At 42.4% G+C, this 16,481-nt stretch overlaps 1 pseudogene; it reads left to right on the top strand.

The window, feature by feature from the left end:
• Positions 1 to 5,809: 5,809 nt before the first annotated feature.
• On the top strand, positions 5,810 to 6,948 carry LOC122679005 (annotated as a pseudogene).
• Positions 6,949 to 16,481: the final 9,533 nt, after the last annotated feature.

Below are 16,481 nucleotides of genomic sequence, written 5' to 3'. Positions count from 1 at the left end.
AGTCTGATAACTTCTGCTTTTTTAAAGAAATTTATTTTGGCTGTGCTGGGTCTTCATTGCCGGGCCAGCTACTCTCCAGTTGCAGTTCAAGTGCTTCTCATTGCGATGGCTTCTCTTGTTGCTGGGCTCAGACTCGAGGGCCTGTGGGCTCAGTAATTGCAGCTCCCGGGCTCGAGAGCACAGGCTCAGCCGTGTGGCACATGGACCTAGCTGCTCTGCGGCCTGTAGGATCTTCCCAGATCAGGGATCAAACCCGTGTCTCCTGAATTGGCAGGAGGATTCTTTACCACTGAGTCCCCAGGGAAGTCCAACTTGTGTAAAGAGGACACCCACCTCCAGGCCCCATGGTCCCAAAGACTGTAGGAGAATAGTTACATTCAAGAAGGCTGCGGGGAGACGCTGCCATCGAAGGAGAGCCAGGTTACACTTAGAGCACTAAGGTGAATGTTCAGAAAAGAGATTGAGAATGTAAGTGATTTTGCAGATATTTGATCTTGAGTTCAGTTGTGAAAGGATTTCAAAATTTAGGAAGGGGTGTGAAATAAAGTTAGAAGTGATGATATGCAGACTGTAGGAATTTTAGAGATCAGGATATAAGGCATGGCTGGGGAACCCTGGATTCTAATGATAACTGACTGAACAGGGATAAAGGGCATAATGATCTCAAGGGAGATGGCAGTAGAGAAGCCGTGAATGTTGAGTAAAATGGGGACTTTTGCCAGGACATGCACAGTTCTGGGGTTCCTACTTGACTGCTGCTGACAGAGGTCAGCAGGGAAACATGCAGAAGCTGTTCTTACCCTGAGGATACTGACTCCCTCATTTTTTTAAAAAAATAAGGTTTTGGGAGTTCCCTGGTGGCCTCATGGTCAGGCTTCCAGGCTTTCACGGCTGTGGACTGGGCTCAGGCTCTGGTTGAGGAACTGAGATCCCACAGGTGACATGGAACAGCAAAAATAAAAAAAATTTAAAGTGTACAAATCTGAGTCCTCTCGACTTATCAGGAAACTCTACTCCACCCTTAAAGAGGGACATTTTTAATTCCTAGCCCATGGGTCACTCTCTTGACTCCCGCAGTTGCCAAAAGCATCTGGTTTTATTTCTAGTGGCTTTTTTTTTTTGGTCATGCTGTGGGGTATGCGGGATCTTAGTTCCCAACCAAGCATCAAACCTGTGCTGCTTACAGTGGAAGTGTGGAGTCCTACCCAATGGACCACCAGGGAAATTCCTATTTCTAGTAGCTTTATCTTGATTCTTGCTCAATAAATAATTTGTTGAAAGAGTGTGTCAGGTGCCAGATCTGTGAGGGAAATAATTTTTTAAAAGATCTTTAAAGTCCTTATTCTTGACCTCTTTGAAGCATGTGACATAATTGATCAATCACTCCTTTTTCTTGAAATGGCTCCCTTCTAGTTCTCGTCCGTCTCTGTGACTGATGACTGACTGGTCTTTCTCTGTCCTTCACTGACTCTCTGCTGACCTCTAAAATATAAGTGATCTCCTAGATTCTACTCAGGAGCTCTCCATTCCATCACTAATGGTTGCCAAACTTTCTTGGTCACAGTAACTTATTAATATATATATCAATCAACATATATATTTCTCTGCACATATCTGTAAGATTACCACTAATTCATAGATATGAAATCTGTGAATAATAATGATTAGCTGTATATGCACATATATTTTGTTGTTGTTCAGTCGTGTCTGACTCTTTGTGACCCCATGGACTGCAGCACTCCAGGCTTCCCTGTCCTTCATTACCTCCTGGAATTTACTCAAATTCATATCCATTGAGTTGGTGATGCTAAACCATCTCATCCTCTGCCGCGCCTTCTCCTTTTGCCTTCAGTCTTTCCCAGCATCAGGGTCTTTTCTAATGAGTCAGTTCTTTGCATAAGGTGGCCAGAGTATTGGAGCTTCAGCTTCAGCATCAATCCTTTCAATTAATATTTAGGGTTGATTTTCTTTGGGATTGATTGGTTGGATCTCCTTACAGTCCAAGGGACTCTCAAGAGTCTTCTCCAGCACCACAATCTGAAAGCATCAATTCTTTGCTGCTCAGCCTTCTTTATGGTCCAGCACTCACATCCATACATGACTACTGGAAAAACCATAGCTTTGACTATATAGACCTTTGTCCGCAAAGTGATGTCTCTGCTTTTTAATATGCCGTCTAGGGTTGTCATAGCTTCCAAGCAGCAAGTGTCTTTTAGTTTCGTGGCTGCAGTCACCATCTGCAGTGATTTTGGAGCCCAGGAAAATAAAATCTGTCAGTGGTTCTACTTTGTCCCCATCTATTTGCCATGAAATGATGGGACTGAATGCCATGATCTAGTTTTTTGGATGTTGAATTTTAAGCCAGCTTTTTCACTGTCCTCTTTCATCTTCATCAAGAGGCTCTTTAGTTCCTCTTCACTTTCTGCCATTAGTGTGATATCATCTGCATATCTGAGGTTATTGATATTTCTCGTGGCAGTCTGGATTCCAGCTTGTGAGTCATCCAGCCTGCCATTTCACATGATGTACTTTGCATATAAGTTAAATAAGCAGGGTGACAATATACAGCCTTGACATACTCCTTTCCAAATTTGGAACCAGTTAGTTGTTCCGTGTCCACTTCTAACTGTTGCTTCTTGTCTTGAATACAGGTTTCTCAGGAGACAGGTATGGTGTTCTCGTGTTCCTGTCTCTTTATAAATTTTCTAGTTTGTTATGATCCACACAGTCAAAGGCTTTAGTGTAGTCAATGAAGAAGAAGTATTTTTTTTAATTCCCTTGCTTTTTCTATGATCCAACGCATGTTGGTAATTTGATACCTGGTTCCTCTTCCGTTCAGGTCATTCACTCAGTCAAGTCCAATGCTTTGAAACCCCATGGACTGCAGCACACCAGGCTTCCCTGTCCATCACCAACTCCCAGAGCTTGCTCACACTCATGTCCATCAAGTCAGTGATGCCATCCAAACATCTCATTCTCTGTCTGCCTTTTCTAAATCCAGCTTGTACATCTGGAAGTTTTCAGTTCACCTACTGTTGAAGCCTAGTTTATTAGGACTTTTGAGGATTTCCTTGATAGCATGTTAAAAGAGTATGGCCATAAATAAAATAAAATCGTTTCTTCTCATACTTCAGGGCTTCCTTTCTCTGTTGGCTTTGAGGCATGAGGGTGGTAAGATATCACTTTTTTTTCTGGCCATGGTGCAAGACTTGTGGGATTTTAGTTCCCCAACCAGGGATTGAAACCCAGGACCTCAGCAGTGAGAGTACAGAATTGTAGCCACTGGACTGCCAGGAAACCCCTGAGATGTCTTTTTTGTTTTTTGGCTGCATTGGGTCTTATTGTAGCATGTGGGATCTAGTTCCTTGATCTGGGATCAAACCCAGCCCCTCCCACCTCGGCATTGGGAGCTTGGAGTTTTAGCCATTGGACCACCATAGTAGTCCCAGGCCTCATTTTAAAAGGAGCTTGAAAGCTATACCTACTTAATTGAAATATTGTGGGGATTTAAAAAAATGTACTTAATCACACGATCTAGCAGATAATAAAAACTGGATTAATGTCAGTTGTTGTCATTAAATCTACTGTCCATCCTCATTTGGTAGAAAATCTTCCAGTGGAATAGCATAGGGGAGGGTTATAGCCCAGTGCCAGTCTAAGTTAATTATTTTAGCTTTCTGGGTTCTGTTCAGTTCAGTCACTCAGTCATGTCGACTCTTTGTGACCCCATGGACTGCAGCATGCCAGGCCTCCCTGTCTATCACCAACTAACAGAGATTACTCAAACTCATGTCCATTGAGTCGGTGACGCCATCCAACCATCTCATTCTCTGTCATCCCCTTCTCTTTCCGCCTTCAATCTTTCCCAGCATCAGGGGCTTTTCCAGTGAGTCAACTCTCCGCATCAAGTGGCCAAAGTTTTGGGGTTTCAGCTTCAACATCAGTCCTTCCAGTGAATATTCAGGACTGATTTTCTTTACGATGGACTGGTTGGATCTCCTTGCAGTCCAAGGGACTCTCAAGAGTCTTCTCCAACACCACAGTTCAAAAGCATCAATTCTTTGGCGCTCAGCTTTCTCTATAGTCCAACTCTTACATCCATACATGACTACTGGAAAAACCATAGCCTTGACTAGAGGGACCTGTGCTGGCAAAGTAATGTCTCTGCTTTTTAATATGCTATCTAGGTTGGTCATAACTTTCCTTCCAAGGAGTTAGTGTCTTTTAATTTCATGGCTGCAATCACCATCTGCAGTGATTTTGGAGCCCAGAAAAATAAAGTCTGACACTGTTTCCACTGTTTTCCCATCTATTTCCTATAAAGTGATGGGACCGGATGCCATGATCTTAGTTTTCTGAATGTTGAGCATTAAGCCAACTTTTTCACTCTCCTCTTTCACCTTCATCAAGAGGCTCTTTAGTTCTTTGCTTTCTGCCAAAAAGGTGGTGTCATCTGCATATCTGAGGTTATTGATATTTCTCCTGGCAATCTTGATTCCAGCTTGTGCTTCATCCAGCCCAGCATTTCGCATGATGTGCTCTGCACATAAGTTAAATAAGCAGGCTGACAATATACAGCCTTGACGTACTCCTTTCCCAATCTGGAACCAGTCCATTATTCCCTGCCTGGTTCTAACTATTGCTTCTTGACCTGCATACAGATTTCTCAGGAGGCAGGTAAGGTGGTCTGGTATTCCCATCTCTTTCAGAATTTTCCCCAGTTTATTGTGATCCACAGAGTCAAAGGCTTTAGTGTAGTCAATAAAGTAGAAGTAGATGTTTTTCTGGAACTCTCTTACTTTTTCAGTGATCCAACAGATATTGGCCATTTGATCTCTGGTTCCTCTGCGTTTTCTAAATCCAGCCTGAACATCTGGAAGTTCTCAATTCATGTACTGTTGAAGCCTAGCTTGGAGAATTTTGAGCATTACTTTGCTAGTGTGTAAGATGAGTGAAATTATATGGTAGTTTGAATATTTTTTGGCATTGCCTTTCTTTGGGATTGGAATGAAAACTGACCTTTTCCAGTCCTGTGGCCACTGCTGAGTTTATCAAATTTGCTGGCATATTGAGTGCAGCACTTTCACAGCATCATCTTTTAGGATTTGAAATAGCTCCACTGGAATTCCATCACCTCCACTAGTTTTGTTCATAGAGATGTTTCCTAAGACACACTTGACTTCTCATTCCAGGATGTCTGGCTCTAAGTGAGTGATCACACCATCATAGTTATCTGGGTCATTAGGATTTTTTTGTGTAGTTCTTTCATGTATTCTTGCCACCTCTTCTTAATATCTTCTGCTTCTGTTAGGTCCATATCATTTCTGTCCTTTATTGTGCCCATCTTTGCATGAAGTGTTCCCTTGGTATCTCTAGTTTTCTTGAAGAGACTTCTCATCTTTCCCGTTCTGTTGTTTTCCTCTATTTCTTTGCACTGATCACTGAGGAAGACTTGCTTGTCTCTCCTTGCTACTTTGGAACTCTGCCTTCAGATGGGAACATCTTTCCTCTTCTCCTTTGCCTTTGCTTCTCTTCTTTTCTCAGATATTTGTAAGGCCTCCTCAGACAACCACTTTGCCTTTTTGCATTTCTTTTCTTTGGGGATGGTTTTGATCACCGCCTCCTGTACAGTGTCAGGAACCTGCTCTTTTATTCCAAGGCAGCTATTCCAGTTCCTCCACTATCCTGCTACTCCTTTTGCTTTTTGTTTTCTTTCCCCTTGTTTAGGCAGGGGCAGCAGCCCTCAAGGCATTTGGCTGGCTGACCTGGGCCCACAGGCAAAGTTGGATCCAGCCCTGCCTGTAGGGACATGGCAGCCTCAGAGGACAGAGTCTATGAGCAGCCAGACTGAACTCCTGAAGAGCAGATAGATCTGGAGAATGTCTCATTGTTGATGCAGAAGCTGCTGCCGAGATCCACCGCCTGTGGTAGGAGCTCAGTGAAGCCATGAGCGAGGGTGCCTGGAGGCCACTGAGGGCAGTGAGTCCTTGCAAGGGGATCAGAACATGGCAATAGTTAGAAAGAACTTCAACAGGGATCCCAAGAAGGGGGATCAAGTTCTTGGTGGAGAACAAACTTCTCCAGTGCACACCCTCAGGGGGTCACTTCCTGTTTCCTGTTCAAGGGCAAGGGCCTGAACAAGACAGTCATGGGACTACTTAGGGGAGAGGAGAGAGCTGAACCTACCAATGCTCCATAGCTTCATGGTTCTGCATGACTGCTGAGGCCCTCAGGCAATTGCTATGGAGCTTACTGTCTCCCCAGAGAGGGCCAGAAGTTTGATCAGATGATGGAAGCCTTTGCCTGTGGATACTGCAGGTGCCACCCTGGGATTATCCAGTCCACAGATGCCTACTATGTACTGTCCTTCACCAGAGATAATGCTGAACACTGGCCTTCACAATCCCAACATCTGGAACAAGTCAGGCCTGGAGCACTTTGTGGCCATGAACCAGCACAGCAAGTAGGGTGGGACCTGCCTAAGGAGCTGATTTGGAACTTCTAGGACCACACCCAAAATGATCCCTTCGAGAGGCCTGAGGACGATCAGAAATGATAATCTGAAATTCTTCAACAGTGCCCAAAATGTGGAAGCAGCACTGGTTAATCCTCCCAGACAACTGTCTCTACTATTTTGAGTACATGATGGATAAGGAGTCCAGAGGAGTCATCCCCCTGAAGAATCTTAGCATCAGAAAGGTAGGTGACAGCCAGAAATGTAACTACTTTGAGGTTTATATCCGCAATAACAAGGAGCAGCTCATCAAAGCCTGCAAAACACAGGCAGATGGTTGGATGGTTGGGGGAAACCACGTGGTGTACTTGATCTTGGCCCTATGCAGAAGTGGACCAGAGGATCAAGTCCACCCAGGCAGCTGTGAACATGGGCCCTTTCCAGAGTCATTGGTGGCAAGGAAGAAGTGGCTTTATGTTAACAAAAACCAGTAAGAGCCCTGCCACTTTGTACCCACTCCGTTATTTCGTAGAGCTGCCTACCCCAGTGGCTGACTGGGCCCTGCAACTGTGGATCCTGGTGCCCTATTTAGAAAACTGTGAAAAAAAAAAAAGAAAGAAAACTGTGCATCCTAGCACCTCGCTCTGATTTGTAATAAACATGCAGTTAGTAATCATTAATTATTTAAACATCAAACAAATTAATAAACAAAAGTAGGAGAGTCCCTACTTGGTGGGGTGGTTATTCTAAATAACACATTAGCAAAGAGAATCCATCAGTGTGCAAAAGAATAATACTCTGCAACTAACTCAAGATTATTTTTGGAATGCAGGGGTGGTTTAATATTAAGGAAACCAATTACTATAATTTATTATGATTGTATTTGGATTATTATTAATGAAAGCTGAAAAACTTTTTACAAGTCAGTGTTTATGCATAACAATATAAATAATAAGTCTAAGTAAATAAGAATTCAAGGAAACAATTTAAATAAAAGCTATGTTATATCCAAACAAATTGCAAATATTATCCTAAATGGTAAAACACTACAGCAATGTTTAAATCATAAACTAGTAGGGATGGCCTATTACCATTTATTGTTATTGTGTAATTTTTATCAAAATTACAGAAGAATGTGGTTTAAAAGAGTCATTCAATTCTATATATTATGAAAAAATAACCAGCCCCCACAGCCTTACTCCCCATTTCCAGTCAGAGACAACCTCTTATAAAGGCAAACATATAGAAATCAATATCTTTTCTCTGTTTTAGCAATAGGCACCTGAGAAACCACCATAGACTGCTAATGAGGAAGGAACTATGCGGGAAGAGTGCCAGGACTACTGCTCTGGCCAACAGAAAGTAACAGGGATTTAGTCTAATCATACCAGGCTGTTCATGAAACGATTGTTTTCAAGACTTTGAACATCAGATAACAAAGGCTAGTGGTTACTTAAAAATTACAGATCAATGAAGTGAACCCTATGATTGTCTCAGTTTAGTGCCTGGAGATAAGTTCCGGGTCATGGCACGAGGAGGAAGAATCTAGGAGGAACCTGGCCATTACCTTGAGTAAAGGAGGTGGATAAGTAAATTGATGCTTTTGAGAATTGACGCTTTTGAACTGTGGTGTTGGAGAAGACTCTTGAGAGCCCCTTGGACTTCAAGGAGATCCATCCAGTCCATCCTGAAGGAGATCAGTCCTGGGTGTTCATTGAAAGGGCTGATGCTGAGGCTGAAACTCCAATACTTTGGCCACCTGATGCGAAGAGCTGACTCATTTGAAAAGACCCTGATGCTGGGAAAGATTGAGGGCAGGAGGAGAAGGGGCCGACAGAGGATGAGATGGCTGGATGGCATCACCGCCTTGATGGACATGGGTTTGAGCAAACTCTGGGAGCTGGTGATGGACAGGGAGGCCTGGCGCGCTGCGGTCCACGGGGTCGCAAGGAGTCGGACACGCTGAGTGACGGAACTGGACTGAGAGCAGCTGGAGGCCGAGGTGTCGTGGGGTGAAGTGTCAGAAAAGAGAGATGCACACGGAAAGATTTCTAGAGGTCTTTAGGGGTTCCCTCTTAGGTCTTTTCCTGAGTATTGTTTAGTGCAGATACCTGAGGAAAGAACCTTTAGGGTGGGGAAAGAACCACCTGAAACAAAGACAGCTTTGAATGTAAGATAAGATCAGGAATGATGCTTATTCCCACCAGCCAGGGTAGAAAACCTCATAAATGATTGAGTAAGTGTACTTAGGAGAGTTTGCTTCAGTACTGGGAAAAAATTAGCCCTAGACCAAGCTCTGCCCTGCCCTCATCTAATAAGACCTAAAAGAATCAAACTGTTTGCAAGTAATTTAACTGCACCTCAGAAAAAAATCTCAAGAATGTTTATAGAAATACAAAAACATCGAGAATCCAACAAAGTAATATTCATGTCAGAGTACTCAATCAAAAATTAACATAAGGCCCAGTAAAGAATCTGCCTGCCAGTGCAAGAGACAAGTTCAAATCCTGGTTGGGGAAGATTCCACGTGTGGGAGGGCAACAACTACTGAGATCATGCTCTAGGGCCCCTGAGCTGCAACCTTTGAGCCTGTGTGTGGCAACTATTGAAACCTTTCTGCCTAGAGCCTGTGCTCTTCAAAAGAGAAGCCACTGCAATGAGAAGCTCATACACGATGAAGAGTTCCACTCATTGCAGCTGTAATATTGCAAATGATGCTGCCAACAAGGGGTTAAATTCCAAAGTACACAAACAGCTCATACAACTCAGTATCAAAAAAAACAACCCAATCAAAACAATGGGCAGAAAACCTAAATAGACATTCCCCCAAAGAAGACACAGATGGTCCACAGGCACATAGAAAGATGCTCAGTATTGCTAATTGTCACCTCACACTAGAGGAAGCCCACGGGCAGTAATGAAGACCTAGCACAGCCGTAAATAAGAACAAAATTATTATTTTTAAAAAAGGACTGCCCAGGTAGGGGACATGGGCTCACCCCTCGTCTGGGAAGATCCCACATGCCATGTGTGCTAAGCCTGTGTGCTATAGCTACCGAGCCCACGCACCCTAGAGCCTGTGCACCGCAGCAAAGAGTAGTAGCTCCCTCATGCCGCAACTAGAGAAAGCCCACGTGTAGCAACGAAGATCAGCACAGCCAAAAATAATAAGATTTTTAGATAAATGATTGTTTAAAAATACACGCACCCTAGTGTTCACAGCAGCACTGTTTCCAAGACATGGAAGTACCTATATCAACAGGAGTCTGTGACGGGGTCAGGATGACAAGACTTTTCTTTAAAAAAAAAAAACAAGATAAAATTTACCTTTTTAATCATTTTTTAAGTGTACAGTTCACTGGGATTATGCTCTTGTCATTGTGCAACATCACCACCATCCGTCTCCAGAAATTTTTCATATTCCCCAACTAAAGTTCTGTACCCGTTAAACACATTCTCCCTTCCTTTCTCCCCCAACCTCTGGCAACCACCGTTCTGTTTTCTGTTTTTGTGAATTTGACTAATCTAGGTACTTCATATACGTGAAATCATATGCATTAATATTTGTCTCTTTTGACTGGCTTATTTCACTTAGCTTAATATCAAGGTTTACTCTTATAGCATGTGCCAGATTTTCTTCCTTTTAAAGCAGAATAATATTCCATTATACGTATATACTGCATTTTGCCTTTTCCTTCATCTCCAAGGGACACTTAGGTTGTTTCTTCGTTTTGACTATTGTGAATGATGCTGCATGGGTGTATAGAAGTCTCCGAGGCCCTGATTTTGACTGGAGTGTACATACACCCAGAGTGGAGCTGCTGGATCGCACAGTAATCCTATTGTTGATCTTTAAGAACTGCCATACCATTTTCTGTAGCAGCTGAAGTCCTATATAGTCCCATCAGCAGAGCACAGTGTTCCCATCCTTCACATCCTCGCTTGTCATCTATTTTATTTTTTGATAGCAGTCATTCTAATGCTTGTGAGGTGGTATCTCACTGTAGTTTTGATTTGCATTTCCCTAATGATTTGTGATGTTGAGCATCTTTCCATGTGCTTATTGGCTATTTGAATAACCTCTTTGGAGAAATGTCTATTCAAGTCCTTTGCCCAGTAAGTTGTAGTTATTTGTACACTGTAGATATTAACCTATTATGGCCCCCAAATTGTCATTTGCAGGTACTTTCCCCCAACTTCTGAGTTGTCTTTTTACTTTGTTGATTTGTGTCCTTTGATACAAAGAAATTTTAAATTTTGGTGAAAAATCTAATTTATCTAATTCCTTCTTTTGTTGCTTGTGCTTTTGTGGTTTTATAAAATCGTCGCCAAATTCAAGACCATGAAGATTTCCCCCTGTTTTCTTCTGAGAGTTCTATCATTTTAGGTCTTACATTTAGGTCTTTGATCCATTTGTAGTTATTGTTTATTTTTTATATATATTTTTGGCCACACCATGAGGCTTATGGGATCTTAGTTCCCTGACCAGGGGACTGAATTTAGGCTCACAGCAGTGAAAGTGCTGACTCTTAACCACCAGACTGCCAGGGAATTCCTTGCAGCTAATTTTTGTATATGGGGTAAAATAAGGGTCCAGCTTCATTCTTTTGCATGTGGATATCTAGTTTTCCTGACACAATTTGTTGCAAAGACCAAGTTACTTTTTTTTTTTTTAATTAATTTTTGGCTGCACTGCATGGCTTGCAGGATGTCAGTTCCCCGACCAGGAACTGAGCCCATGCCCTCGGCAGTGGCAGTGAGGATGTAGTGTCCTAACCACTGGACCACCTGGGAATTCCTTTTTTTTTTTTTTTAACGTGACTGAATGAATAGCTGTGTCATTCATTAACTGTATTAGCAGAAAATACATAAGGGAAAATTTTGACAGGCTAGATAATGTTAAGAAAGTTAATTTGAAGAAAGACAAATGCAGCCATGCATGAAGTGTCCGTCCACTGGACTTAGCAACTAGGTGCCCTGGATGAGAAACAGTTCCTGGAGAAGTAGAGATAAAAGGAAGACAACAGTGGACTGGGAAGGGAATGAATATATCTATCATCATAGATAAATCTTGGAAAGTAAGTTGAAATGAAAAGCAATTTGCATGAAGATATGTAATATACAATTTTATTTAAAGTTTTAAAATTGCAGAACACTAACTTTTTTGGTATATTATAAATGTATGTTAGGAGTAGGAACCCATGTATAGGAGTTTAAAAAGTCAATTTTGGGGATTTCCCTGTCGGCCCAGTGGTTGTCTGTCTCCCAGTGCAGGGGGCGTGGGTTTGACCCCAGACTGGGGAACGAAGAGCTCAAACACTGCACGGCACGGCCTAAAAAAGCAAAATGAACCAAGAATCCATTTTTAAGTGAATGGGGCTTCCCTTGTGGCCCAGTGGTGAAGAATTGGCCTGCCAGTGCAGGAGGTACAGGTTCAATCCCTGGTCAGGGAAGATCCCGCTAAGCCCCTGAGCCACAACTACTGAGCCCACACACTCTAGAGCCAGTGCTCTGCATCATGAGACGCCACTGCAATGAGAAGCCCGCGAAACTCAGCTAGAGAGTAGCCCACGCTCGCTGCAACTAGAGAAAAGCCCGTGCTGCAGTTAGGATTGCAGCGCAGTCAAAAATAAAGAAAGAAAATTTAAGTGAATGGTTGAAACGTGAACTCTCGCTAAGTAAATAAACTGGCCCATTAGGGAGCTTTTCATTTTTCATTTAAAAACACATGTTTGCCCAGGTGGGATGCATGAGACAAGTGCTCGGGCCTGGTGCACTGGGAAGACCCAGAGGAATCGGGTGGAGAGGGAGGTGGGAGGGGGGATCGGGATGGGGAATACGTGTAAATCTATGGCTGATATCAATGTATGACAAAACCCACTGAAATGTTGTGAAGTAATTAGCCTCCAACTAATAAAAAAATTAAAAAAAAAACAACAAAAAACAAACAAACAAAAAACACATGTTTATCTCTACCTTTGATTGCACTGGGTCTTCGTTGCTGCATCCGGGCTTTCTCCAGTTGTAGAGCATGGGCTTCTCATCGCAGGGGCCTCTTGCTGTGGGCACAGCCTCTGTCTAGGCATTGTGGTCCTCCGTTAGGCATTGCGGTCCTCTGTTAGGCGTCGCGGTCCTCTGTTAGGTGTTGCGGCCTTCTGTTAGGCATCGCGGTCCTCTGTTAGGCACTGCGCTCTTCTGTTAGGCGTCGCGGTCCTCTGTTAGGCGTCTCGGTCCTCTGTTGGGCGTTGCGGTCCTCTGTTGCTGCAGCATGTGGGTTCAGCAGTTGTTGCACATGGGCGTAGTCGCTCTGGGGGCGTGGAGCCCTCCAGGACCAGGGATCGAACCTGTGTCCCCTGCATTGGCAGGAGGACTCTTATCCACTGTGCCACCAGGAAGGTCCTCGTTTCTTATTTTAATTGTATGTATTTTTGGTTGCGCTGGGTCTTTGTCGCTGAGCAGAGACTTTCCCTAGCTTCAGCGAGTAGGGGCTACTTTTTTTTTCAAGGTGTGGGCTTCTCATTGCAGTGGCTTCTCTTATTGGTGTGCGGGCTCAGTAGTTGCAGCACACGGAATTAGCTGCTCCGTGGCATGTGGAATCTTCCTGGACCAGGGATCAAACCCCTGTCCCCTGCACTGGCAGGCAGGTTCTTATCCACTGTAACACCAGGGAAATCCTTTTCATTTTTATTTTAAATCAGAAGGGTGATTTAGTAAATAACCTGTGCCAATTTCAAATTCTTATCAAATGCTTCTAACCATCCTATATATGTTTGGGGAGTATTAGGTCTACTGTTACAGATGGAGGCAGAGATTACTTGAGATTTCACTGATAAGTGGCCTATTGAGTATTTGAACATAGGTATTTAATCCGTTTGAGAACTAAGAAGGAACAATTCCTCTTTAACAGGTTTATCCAAACTATACATCCCCTAATTTGAGAACTAAATATTTAATCATTCTGTAGCAGAGGAGGTTAGTTGTCCATTTTAAGGGTAGTAGATAAAAAATGGTTGAAGGAGTTATAGGCATTCTTAGTTTTATTTTGCTTTGTAGACACCGTGTTTTTTTTCTCCAAGTTGAAGGCTTGTGGCAACCCTGCGTCAACTATTGGCGCCATTTTGCCAACAGTACTTGCTCCCTTCATGTCTCTCTCACATTTTGGTAACTCTCACAATATTTCAAACTTTTAAATTACTATATTTGTTACAGTGATCTTTGATCTTTGATGTTACCACTGTAATTGTTTTAGGACATCATGAACCATGCCCATATAAGATGGTGAACTCGATAAATGTGTTTTGACTGCTTTACTGACCAGCCATCTCTTTCTCTCTCTCCCCTCAAGCTTCCCTATTTCCTGAGACACAAGGATACTGAAATTAGGGCTAATTAATAACCAAACAATGGCCTTTAAGTGTCCAAGTGAAAGGAAGAGACTCACATCTCTCATTTTAAAGCAAGAGCTAGAAATGATTAAACTTAGCGAGGAAGCCATGTCAAAAGCAGAGATAGGCTGAAACTAGGCCTAAATTACCAAAACAAAGCTAGGCCTAAATTGCCCAAACAATTGGCCAAGTTGTGAATGCAACAAAAAATTTCTTGAGGTAAATTAAAAGTTCTATTTCAGCAACACACAAGGGAAAGCAAAACAGTCTTATTGCTGATACAGAGAATTTCTAGTGGTTTGTATAGAAGATCAAGCCAGTCACAACATTCCCTTAAACCAGAGCCTAATCTGGAACAAGGCCCCAGCTCTCTTAGATTTGATGACAGTAGAGAGGTGAGGAAGATGCAGACAGAAAATCTGAAGCTGGTAAAGTTGGTTCATGAGGTATAAGGAAGTAAGCCATGACATAAAAGTGCAAGATGAAACAAGTGTTGATGCAGAAGCTGCAGCAAGTTATCCAGAAAATCTAGCTTACATAATTAATAAAAATGGCTACACAACAGATTTCAGTAAAGATACTATTCAGGACTTTCATAGGTAGAAAGGTCAATGCCTGGCTGAAAAGCTTCAGTGGGCAAGCTGACTTTCTTATTAGGGGATAGTGCAGCTGGTGACTCTAAATTGAAGCCAGCTCTCATTTATCAACCATTCTGGAAATCGTAGGGCTCTTAAAAATGCTAAGTCTATGCTGCCTTTGCTCTGTAATTGGGACAACACAGTCTGGATAATAATAGCACATCTGCTTACAACAGGACTTACTGAATACTGTAAGCCCACTGTTAAGACTTAACTGCCAGAAATAAGGATTCCTTTAAAAATATTACTGCTCATCAACAATGCACCTGGTCATCCAAGAGCCCTGAAAGATGTATAGTGAAATTAACGTTGTTTCTGAACATATCCATGATGCAGTTCAGGAATCAAGGAGTAATTTCAAGTCTTATGACTTAAGAAATACATTTCATAAGGCTGCAATGATGATTCCTCTGATAAATCTAGGCAAAGTAAATTGAAAACCTTCTGGACAAGATTCACCATTCTAGAAGCCATGAACATTAGTGATTCAAGAGGTCAAAACATCAGTGTTAAGAGTTTGGAAGAAGTTCATTCTAGCACTCATGAATGACTTTGAGGGGTTCAAGATTTCAGTGGAGGAAGTAGCTGCTGATGTGGAAATAGGAAGAGAACTAGAAATTAGAAGTGGAGCCTTAAGATCTAACTGAATCGCTGCAATCTCATGATGAAACTTGAATGGATGAGTTGCTGTTTAAGGATGAACAAAGTAGTTTCTTGAGATGGAATCTACTCTTGGTGAAGATGCTGTGAAGATTATTGGTATGATGACAAAAAATTTAGAATATTACATAAACTTAGTTGATATGGCTGTAGAAGGGTTTGATAAGATTGACTTCAATTTTGACAGAAGCTCTTCTGTGGGTAAAAACAGTATCAAACAAGCATTGCAGGGCCTTCCCTGGTGGTGCAGTGGCTGGGACTCCACGCTCCCAATGCAGGGGGCCAGGGTTTGATCCCTGGTTGGGGAACTAGATCCTATATGCCAAAACCGAGTTTGCATGCAGCAATGAAGATTGAAGATCCCAAGTTGCTGGTGCAACCAAATAAATAGTAAATGTTAAAAAACAAATTAAAAAAAAACAACATTGCAGAAATTGTTCTTGAAAGGAAAAGTCAATTGATACGGCCAAACTTCACTGTTCTCTTAAATTCCTTGGTGGTCTAGTGGTTGGGACCCCAGGCTCTCACTGCTAAGGCCCAGGGTTCTACCCTGGTCCAGAATTAAGATCCTACACACCGACTTTGAACCAAATGGCATGGCAAAAAAAAAAAAAAAAGTTACTCTCAATCTTCAGAAACCCCCACCTGATCAGTTGGTAGCCATCAAGACTTCCACCAGTTTAAAAAATCCACCTGCCAAGCAACAGACACGGGTTTGATCCCTGGGTTGGCAAGACTCCCTTGAGAAGGAAATGGCAACCCACTCTGGTATTCTTGCCTGGGAAATCCTATGAACAGAGGGATCTGGTGGGTGATAGTCTACAGGGTCACAAAAGTCAGACACGACTTAGCAACTAAACAACAAATGCCTGTAATACATGATATAAAGGGTAGCAATAGTTTGAAACGGGAATGCACTACAGTTATCAGCGGCAGTAATAGCCTTGAACAAGATACTACTCTAAAAATGTAACCAAGAACTGGCAGTTTGTTCTCTCTGTAGAGGGAAGGGTGAGGAAATGGGAGTTAATATCCCTAATTTCTCCTGAAATAATTACTACCTGACTCAGACTTGGCAGACTTCAGCCTCTTGAGACTTCTGTTCATTTAATGATTGTTTTACTCCAGAGAAATAGAAGCAGATCATTATTTTCAGCCAGACGTCAATCTGTTCTTCTCTAGGATAGCCTACCAGTGAAAAGGCTTTGCTCTTTGGGGAAGTCATTTAACCTTTTGGTCCTCATGTCTTAATCCCAACTCCTAAAATAATGCCTACTTTCTCAAAGGGACTGAGAATAGTAAAAAGATTTAAACTTTAGTTCCCAAAATGTACCACAGCGTCTA

This window comes from Cervus elaphus, chromosome 3 (assembly GCF_910594005.1).
Source record: "Cervus elaphus chromosome 3, mCerEla1.1, whole genome shotgun sequence".
Classification (NCBI taxonomy): domain Eukaryota; kingdom Metazoa; phylum Chordata; class Mammalia; order Artiodactyla; family Cervidae; genus Cervus; species Cervus elaphus.
The sequence above is the reverse complement of the archived record's forward strand: the minus strand, read 5'-3'. Positions and strand labels throughout refer to the sequence as shown.